Source organism: Papaver somniferum, chromosome 2 (assembly GCF_003573695.1).
Source record: "Papaver somniferum cultivar HN1 chromosome 2, ASM357369v1, whole genome shotgun sequence".
NCBI classification, from domain to species: Eukaryota; Viridiplantae; Streptophyta; class Magnoliopsida; order Ranunculales; family Papaveraceae; genus Papaver; species Papaver somniferum.
Window position 1 is genome coordinate 76,432,532 of NC_039359.1, and position 10,618 is coordinate 76,443,149.

The window sequence follows — 10,618 nt, forward strand, 5'->3', positions numbered from 1 at the left end:
TATGTGTAGCTCTTGTTTATACGGAAACACTGAATTCGGACATCGTATGCAAAAGTTATATCAAAAACAGTTTATTGTTGTGATCCGTCACAAGTAACACTTGGGAACCAATTCCTAGTACCATGTGCAGCGGGGGGGGGGGGGGGGGGGGGGGGGGGGGGGGGGGGGGGGGGGGGGGGGGGGGGGGGGGGGGGGGGGGGTGGACCGATCCTAGTGAGAGGTCCCCCATACGAAGAAGTGTAAAACTGTTTTTCCATAACTTCTTCGTCTGAACTCGGAATGAACTCATTCTTTTTACATTTTGTTTCGCAATTCAATTCCCTACAAGATAGGGGTATTTGCAATACCTGTTTTTATGTTGATTATTTATGGTGTATTTCAAATTGATTTATGAGATGCTTGATTTCGGTTTTCTAACCTTGATATTCAATCTCATATTATGTTAACCCTTGTGGTTTGCGTGACTTTTTGATTTAGCGGGATTGAGTTCTAACCCTTGTTGGTAGGCGTTATCAAAGGATCATGAGGGTTTTTGGGATACAATATGCGAAAAAGTCACAATATGTTGAATTTCGATTTAGCATAAAAGCATATGTGTTTCAAGGTTCTAACTTTTGCTTGCAATAGTTAAAATCGGTTTTCAACCTTTCTCTGGCAAAGGTTGGTTGTTTTTATTCTTTTGTTTTGCATAAGGATGACAACATGATGATATTTCGTTATCAATTCTCCCGGAAATAAGATGCAAATATTCTTGGAGATGAGGATGTGAAATGTGAGGTAACAATCTTGTTAGTTCATTGTTTTCCTGTTTAAGAAAAGCCATGATTTTATTTTATATCCCTATTGCTTTTGTTTAACAAAATGTTTTGGTACAATTGATGTTTATTCCATCATGTGTGTGTGGATGTGTGTTTCAATTGGTTCCGGTTAAGAAAAACTTTTGTCATCTTTTGATTTCAATTGTTTAGGCTTACAAATTTTTCGGTACAATTGATGTGTGTGATTCAATTTTTTTCCGGTTAAGAAAAACCATTGATGTCTTTGATATCAATAGTTTAGGCTTACAAAACGATGGTGGAATTGTGGTGCTTTAATGTCTATGTTGATTCAATTGCTTCCGGTTAAGATAAAAAATTATGCAAGTTAATTTATTGGTTTGTATGGATTGTTTAAGGCTTAACAAAAAAATTAGAGCCGAATGCATTAACAAAAAATTATGAAAGTGGTAGGATTCGGTTATTCAAGTCTAGCCGAATGCCTTAACATGAATTACTAGTTAACTAACCTAGTATTTGTCTTGTTAAAAGGGAAGGTCTAAGTTTTTCTTTGTGAAAAATTAGAGCCTGATAAGAAAAATAAAGTTAAGTTCTTATCTTTATTATGGTCTTATCGAACAAGCGATTGTACTTGTACAATCGGTTTAGCAAAGATCTATGTGATTAGTCGATTTTTGGTTTGCTAAACTATCCAATATTTCCTTGTGAAATTGTGTTCTAGATGACATATTAAAATCAAGATTACTTGTAGTTTCGGTTTTAGTATTGGTTATCTAAAGATGGTGTGTAAAACCCTCGTGCTTAACTCTTATAGGTTCACATCTACTCTGTGTGAGATTTGTAATATCCTTTCGGTTTGTCCTTTATATTTTCGTTTCTTTGTCATTTTGTGAAAAAAAGGAGGAGAAATATATGGAGTAAACAACTGGTATTGTCTTGTATGAGTTAGTATCACTAAGGGAAAGGACATATGTGCGAAAACGTTTATTCTAACGAATAGAGTGAAAGCATAGACTAAGGGGGAGTCGCATACCGTGTTATATGTAGTCATGAGGTACTACATTGAAATAACAAAGATGTGCGGATTGAAAATCTACCTAGCTTGCCTTTAGGGTGAGTATTAGCTTTGTTATTATGGTGTCAGCAGCGGCATTTGAAGATTGAATTTAATGCAGGTTATGTGTTTTTGAACTTGGAATCAAGCGTATGTGTATAATGAATTCCTGTAATTTGTTTATCCATATGATGTAAGAGTTTTGTCACTAAAATTGACAAAGGGGGAGATTATTAGGGCACTGCTCGGTTGAACCCACAAGCGTTGGTATGTCAAGTTTGGTTTTCATATTTTAGTGAATCAAACCTAATTTAAAGAGTCGCTTGATTATATACTAGAGTCAACTTCGTATAGGTTAGCTTGAAAGTATTATGATTTGAGAGTTACAAGTATTACAAGACTTGAAGATGGTGAAGATGTATGGAGCTACAACGACAACAATCATCCTTCCTCTTGAGGTTAGTAATCTTTGACTTGAACTGTTTGATTCCCTAACATATCTTTCAAGTCGTGCATATTGAAAACAAAATTGCGAAGCTGTGTATGAACTCTAGATAGACATAATATTAAGGAATACGATACGATGTTTATTGCTTAACCATTAAACTTTGTATACAAGACATCGACATAATCGTTTAAATGCTATTGTGATTATGTATGGGTGTGAGTGAAGATCTTATCCTAGGAAACACTGTTTACATTCGTTTAAAGGAAGTAAGTTCACAAACTCGTTTGTGGATCGAAAGGGAAATCTCTAGGCTTATTGGTATTTTTATTCATATTGCAAATATATTGTGAACAACCAATATGCATGACGTGTATAACCTATCATAAACTTGCTTATGTGGTTGGTAAAACTATTCACGGATGCCTGACTTAAGTTATTGGTATAACTTTTATTAGTACAACCGATCTTAAGTAATCACTCAAGATGGTATGATCGATGCCTTACAAATAGTAACTTTTATTAGTGAAAAGGAACCGATCCTAGTAAGACGTGCAAGTAAATTTGCAAGAGGGGAATCGATCCATGTAAGAGGTGCCACAAGTTATTAGTGTGAGGGGAACCGATCCTATGAACATGTGCAACAAGTTCTTAGTAGTGAGGGGAACCGATGCTATGCGCATGTGCACCAAATTACGGGTAGTTACCATAATACGTGGGGAACCGATCCTAGTACCAATTCAACCGAATTTTGGTAACCAGTGTAACTATTTAAAGTACTCACAGAAGGTAGAACCGAAACTTGTTTTGGTAGAACCGTGATACCCATGATTAGTTGTTAGAGCATTGCTCGGTTGAACCCACCAAGCGTTGGTATGTCAATTTTGTATGTCATATTTTAGTGAATTAAAACTCATTTAAAAATTCGCTTGATTATATACTAGATCAACTTCGTATAGGTTAGCTTGAAAGTATTAGGATTTGAGACTTACAAGTATTACTGGAGACTTGAAGACGTGAAGAAGTATGGAGCTACAACGACAACAATCATCCTTCCTCTTGAGGTTAGTAATATTTGACTTGAAATGTTTCATTCCCTAACGCATCTTTCAAGTCGTGCATATTGAAAACGAAACTGCGAAGCTGTGTATGAACTCTAGATAGACATAGTATTAAGGAATACGATACGAGGTTTATTGCTTATCCATTAAACTTTGTATATAAGAGATCGACATAATCGTTTAAATGCAATTGTGATTATGTATGGGTGTGAGTGAAGATTTCATCCTAGGAAACAATGTTTACATTCATTTAAAAAGGAAGTAAGTTCACAAACTCGTTTGTGGATCGAAAGGGAAATCGCTAGGCTTATTAGTATTGTTATTCATATTGCAAATATATTGTGAACAACCAATATGCGTGATGTGTATAACCCATCATAAACTTGTTTATGTGGTTGGTAAAACTATTCACGGATGCCTGACTTAAGTTATTGGTATAACTTTTATTAGTAAAACCGATCTTAAGAAATCACTCAAGATGGTATGATCGATGCCTTGCAAATAGTAAATTTTATTAGTGAAAGGGGAACCGATCCTAGTAAGATGTGCATGGAGATTTGAAAGAGGGGAATCGATCCCTATAATAGGTGCCACAAGTTATTAGTGTGAGGGGAACCGATCCTATGAACATGTGCAACAAGTTCTTAGTAGTGAGGGGAACCGATCCTATGCACATGTGCACCAAATTATGGGTAGTTACCATAATACGTGGGGAACCGATCCTAGTACCTAGTCAACCGAATTTTGGTAAATAGTGTGACTATGTAAAGTACTCACATGAGGTAGAACTGAAACTTGTTTTGGTAGAACCGTGATACCCGTGATTATTGATTTGATAGGAAGATTAATCACATGGTTCTTAGAAATCGAATTTTCGTTTCTAAGATTGTAAGTATGAAAGAGGACTTACAAAGTAAGGATGTCATCATTCTTTGAACAAGAGTTGTAACTCTTATCATTAATTTTTCAAAGATATTCCTTGATAGCTAAGGAGAATCCCGGATCGAAATTAATTGATAATATTTTTTATTAAAGGTTTCTTAATTTTATATGGTATTTAATTTCCAGCAATTAAATATATATCTTTAAAAAATAATAATTAGTAATGTGCATTTACTGATTAAAGATTTTCTAAATGAATTTCGGTCAATATTTGGACAAAGCATTTCCAGGAATTATGAAAACCGATTCTGGGTTTATTGCATATCTTGAAAATATTTTCGGTTTTGGAAATTCCTTGGTGTCTAAAATTTCTTGGCTATAATTATCAAAGTTTGCATCTCTAGCAAACTAATCCACAGAGCCAGCAAAACTATCTTAGTTGTGTAGTTACTGGTGGAGCCGCCTATTGGAGTGGAGAGTACCCTAAATAGGAGAAATCTCTTACGGCCGCTCGGTTTAAAGACTTCTTTGGGATTGAGAAGCTCTATTAGTACCATTGGTGGGAAACTAGATAATTTCGGTTTATTATTAGTTTTCGATTGATGTGATTGAGTAACGGTGGTTGAACTTTGATTGCACCTAGTTTTTTTATGCTTGAGAATCTTCTCTCATGATATAAGATTCACTCAAACTTGATCGAAGTTTCGACGGGGATCTTTAGACTGTTTGTAGATCTAAAGATATCTTGTGATAATCCAACGTTAACAGAATTCGTTCTGTGTGGATTGATCGTAAGAGATTCAAGTCGATTGTGTGCAGGTGTTTATTTGAAGATCAAAGAAGGTTTGAAGACAAGAAGACTTTTTGGGTTCATAATCTTTGGTGTGCACAGTACTTGTTTCGGCTGGAAAGGGATCCGACTATAATCAGATTTATCTTTGTGATAATCGTTGATTGGATAGTTGTATAGATCGGTATCAACACAATTATTTGTGATTAAGAGTGTTAATTGCTTGTGTCTTACAATCACTGTGGTGATACCTAAGAAGGATATCTAAGGACCCGACAAAGGTGTTTATGTGATTAAACGAGAGAGCCTTTGTCAGACTGATATCACTTGGTTGAAAAGTGTTGTTACTGAACAGATTTGTTGTTCCTTTACTGTTTGGATTACGAACCAAAGCAATTGTTCCAAGTGCATGACTTATTGGAAGTTGGAGGCGCAGGGATACTGAGGAAACTAAGTGAACTATAGGGTTAGTTGCTTGGTCTCAACTATACGAAGTTGGTTTATATTTTATACAGCAGCTTAATTTTGAGAGTATTCAATCTGGACTATGTCCTGGGGTTTTTCTGCATTTGCGGTTTCCTCGTTAACAAAATCTTGTTGTGTCTTTTAAGTTTATATTTCTGCAATTATAATTGTTATTATAATTAGAAGTAAAATACAAAAACGTTATTTCCCATTTACTTGATAGATAATACTATAGTGGTTGGTTAAGTCCGAACCTATTATCAAGTAAACACACTTCGTTGATTGTATTGTCTCGATCTCATATCCATATACGATCACTCAAAGTGTGATACCGATTTGTTGTATTGTCTCGACTCAATCCATAGAAAATCACTTTCGGAAGAAGGTACTTATAGGTGGAAAAGTTTTCGATTGAGGTATATTTGGGTACCCTCGTCTTTTCAATTGGTATCAGAGCAGGAAAACACGAAAAGATCTAAAAATCTGTGTTTGGTGCGATCCAACCTATAAGAAATGAATTCGAGTTCTCACGAATCGACTTCTATTAACGTCGGCCAAGATGAAAAAAGTGGTTCTGGAGAATGATAATCTTCCTGAATCTACTAAACAGGCTGATCCCTATAATGTAGATGCTGATGAATGGAAAACTTTCCTATAAAAACAACTTGATGAAATTTCTAAAAATGGTGACTCAGAAATTGATCAAGATGTTGAAGAAGATCTGTGTGAATTTCTTTAATCCTAAATGATGTCTCTACATGGAAACTTTCCACCTCTGATGTGATTGGGATTCTTGCTCCCCTGAGTAGAGAAAACAGAAAACTGAGAAAGGTTTTCTCCGGATTTTTCCTAGGATATCAGAATGCTAGATATCTTCTCAAAGACAGCAAATAAAGGCTGCTCTCAAAAACCCTTGAGTTCAAGAATCTTAACAGGAAACATTATCTGTTAAATAAGAAACTTGTTGAGACTGAAGCATGGATCAATTCTCAACAGTTAATAAGTAAAGATCCATATGAGTCTGATGACTTCGAAAAAAATCCCTCTGAGGATCAAATAACTAAAGTTCTTGAAAAAATCAAGTTGTTAGAAGAAGAAGTTGCCAGAAGAAGAAAACTCAATGACAGCACAACCAATCTGTCATCCATGCTGGAATCAGGAAGAAGTCATGGTGACAAACGTGGTTTAGGTTTTTATGGGATAAACACTTCCCCCACCTGCAAGGAAATAAAATTTGTTAAAGGTATCCAAAAATCCAGAAGATTCAACTGAACCTATTCATACATCCGATCCAACTATGAGCACAAGCAAGATCCTGACAGAAGACATTTCCAAAAGGGAAAGAAAGATTCCTTTTAAAAAACACCATATCTATGGAAAAAATCATAAAGGTAAATCTAAAAACTTTATTCCTTTCAATATACATTGCTATTATTGTAAAGATAAAGGTCATATGCGAAGAGACTGTAAAATTAGAAAAATGCAGAATGATCTGTGTTTTGTTTCACAGGAACTGAATAATTTCACCACCAATAAAAATTCAGAAAATCATTGTCCAATGAGACAAAAGAATGTTTACAAAAATTCAGTGTCATATTCTAAGAAAAATAAAAGGGGTAATCAATTTACGAAACAAGATATGATCTCAGAAACATCAAGATGGAAAGATGTAATGATGCAAGAAATAAAGAATATTCATTCTATGAACTCCCCCATGTGGTTTCTAAAACCTAAGATGGTACCCAAGAGGAAACCATTCAATACAAACTCTAAGAAAAACAAGAGTGTTGTAGTCTTAAACAAAGATGATTATGATAGTCTAATTATTAGACTAAAAAGGGAGTTGAAAACTTCTAAATAGAATGCCTCACAAACTTATTTTGACAATCTGCTGGAATTTCACAAAGAAAAAGGAAATTCAGTCAAAAACACATGAGAAATCATGTATTACCTGTGAGTAGTTACTTTCGGTTTTTGATTAATACATAAAAGAAGAAATTTCCTTATTTAAGAATTTTTGGTCTTTCTATACTTCTTCTTCCGAAACATATATATATATATATATATATATATATGTATATACATTGTGTTTGTGATTATGATTGTTTTTAGCTCCACCTGACCTATGAAATAATTCTCTCCTCTTGTGAAGAAAGCAAGGAAGATCTAACTAAGAATTTTCTGGAAGTTATTATCCCGTGTATCTCTCTTCCTCGGTTAAAGGTACTTCATGAAGTTTCTTTCCTAGTAAAGGATCAGGTGTGTACTGGTGGCAAAATGGGGTTGCACACAAAACTTGCAAGTATACAAGGCCAAGTTTTATAGTATAGGGATGAGTAGGGGTTTGTCCACAGGGAGTTGGATCATACAAGAAGTTATCCTAAGCTATCAATGAGTGCAAAGCACTATAGCAGTGAGCAAGGCAAGGTAACAGTGGTGGTGAAACAAAGGCAGTAGCCTAAGGCAAAGGTATTGAGCAATCAGTGACAGAAAAGGAGAAAGATGCAGAACTGTGTGAAGTTACTAAGGCAATTGAATCCACCTTGTGCCCTAGTCAAGCAATGCAATCTAGGTTGAGTCGGAAATCCTATGCATACATCTAGAATGGGAGGAAAATCAGCTTGCTCACTGATATACCCCTAGCATTGACTGTCTTTTGACAGCACAATCAATCACAGGCATGCCAGAGCACTGAGTACTTCCCATTGCTCAAGCAAAACAGGCATCAAGAAAACTATCCTAACCATGCATCATCTAACAGTGCACTAGGCTTCATCAGAGCCTTAGTTGCAGTGAATTAGCTCATGCTAGACATGAGTACAACAACAGCATTCATCAAATAAGCTAAATTAAGATACAACATACACACAAATTGCACACAATCAACTGTAGCTAAAAAGGAATTTGGATAATGAAAATTGGTTGCAAATACTGTTCACTGGCTGGCCCAGAGATGATTCTAACATTCACCCTTCATCTCTATTTATACCCAAAACATTCAGTTAGGGCTTACAAGCATTTTCCCCAAATTTGATAAAATTAGGGTTCTTGGGAAATTGGGGAAAACTCACCGTACCCTCTGAATTCGTTGTCTCCTCTGCAATTGAGCGCTGACCCATGCTTCCACTTGCTCCTGTCAACTCGAACAACGCTCCAATTTGGTCTTCTCTCCACTGTAACTGATCTCTAGCTCTGTGTGAACCCTAGCTTATCTCACTGTCGAGTTTGTAGCATCAGGACTCGATGCTACAGACGAGAAAGGAAGAGACAAGGGTGGTCTGAGTTTGTCGGGGGAAGGTGGTAGTGGTGTGGTTCGAGAAGAAGGTGTAGCTGGTGGAGGTGATGGAGTTGCAGAGAATTTGGGAAGAAGAGAGGAAGAACCCGATGGAGAAGAAGGGTCCGTTTGGTTGGGTAATAGGGTTCGGTGACTAGGGTGTGAAGCAGGGATAGCGAGGTTTGATGATCTGTGACAAGGAGCGATGGATGGGAAGATGGTAGGTGGATCCAACGGCGATACGGAGGTAAGCGTGGAGCGACCGTTGGATGAAGGGATGTAGCAAAACGGACGACCCAAGATGGAGATGGGCGTTGCGATGTAAAGCGGGGGCTTCAGAGTTTGATGTGCGATGATGGAGCGACCGTAGGATGCTGAAATGCTTCGATCTGACGGCTGAAATCCGAGACGGGCTTGGATAGTGGAAATGTGTTTGAGTAAGGGTTTTGGGCCTTGGGTATGCCAAGCCCATATCTTCTTTAAGGACAATTCTTCTTCTTCAAGCCCACTTCTAGCCTTTTGGTCTTGTGCACAACATTCTTCGCGGCTTCCTTGTGTAATTCCTCCCGGCTTTTCACTACTTTTCTGCTCTTTTCCGCTCTGCTATTCATCCAAACTTTATTTATTACCTAAAAATGCAAAATTAAGTAAGAAAAATATTTATTCTGGAAAACAATGAAAATACAGAATATGGGATAAAATGTAGAATTAATGCACAAAAGATGAGTTAAATGCCAACAAAAAGGGATAAATATATACAATATTTGGCACTCATCAAATACCCCCAAACCTGAATTTTACTTGTCCTCAAGTAAAACAAAACTAAGGAAATCCTACCTATACCACTGTCGCTGGTCTCTCAAATGCATTTAGCGTATGCACTAAGCCTTTTAAACCACTAAGTGTCCCTAGTGGACGAGTTGAAGTCTCGTGAAGGTTTGCTTAGAACGTACCTACAAAGTTCTAGGTCAAAATATAGGCTCAGATTCCATCAAATGTGACATGTGCAAGTCAGTTAGGCTCACAGCAAAATGGAGATGTCAATCTAGCTATCGAAGGCACAATCCTAGCACTGATAACAAATAAAGACATGTGATAAGAGTGTAAAGTGTATCTACACATGTGTAAAGAAAGATCGGATGTTATGACTACTAATCACCAAGAGATAGTTTCTCAGGCTAAGAACCAAGGTCGAAATCTAGCTAGCTGTCCGGACTTTACGAGAATTGTGAATGAGTTGGAGGTATTTCACAATTACTCGCGTTGTACATCAATGGCATACACCCTCCTTGCTTATTACAACGAAACAACAAAATGACTCTTATTTACATTGACTACTCTCTTTTATTATTGGAACAAGAGATGATGGAATTGATAAATACTTGATTTTTTTGTATTTTTCTGAATATATACATCGTTTTTTTTTTTTTTTTTTTTTTTTTTTTTTTTTTTTTAAGAACTTGAAATTGATTTTTACATAAGGTAGCTCTTTTGATACATAACAAAAGAAACAAAAATTACATGACACTTTGCAAGAGGTAGCCCTTTTTGATGCACCCAGTTAAATTCGATGGTTGTCTTTCTTAATGTAACCTCCACCTTCTATCCCAACCAACCAAAGAACAAGCTAGTCAAGTTTCGTTCAGTATTCTAAAGTGATTGGCAATCGTAACTTCCTATCAAACACCTTGAAGATCGAGGCCATACATGTATTGGTAGATCGTGCGCGTGCAAATTTCTTATCACTATGTGAATTGTGCTAGAATCAGGGTGCCTAAATATCTAGACTAAGACTCCTAATAAAATACATATTTGCACAAGAGTCAACATTTCAAGGTAAATGAGCTCCATTTTTATGATTTTTTTAATTT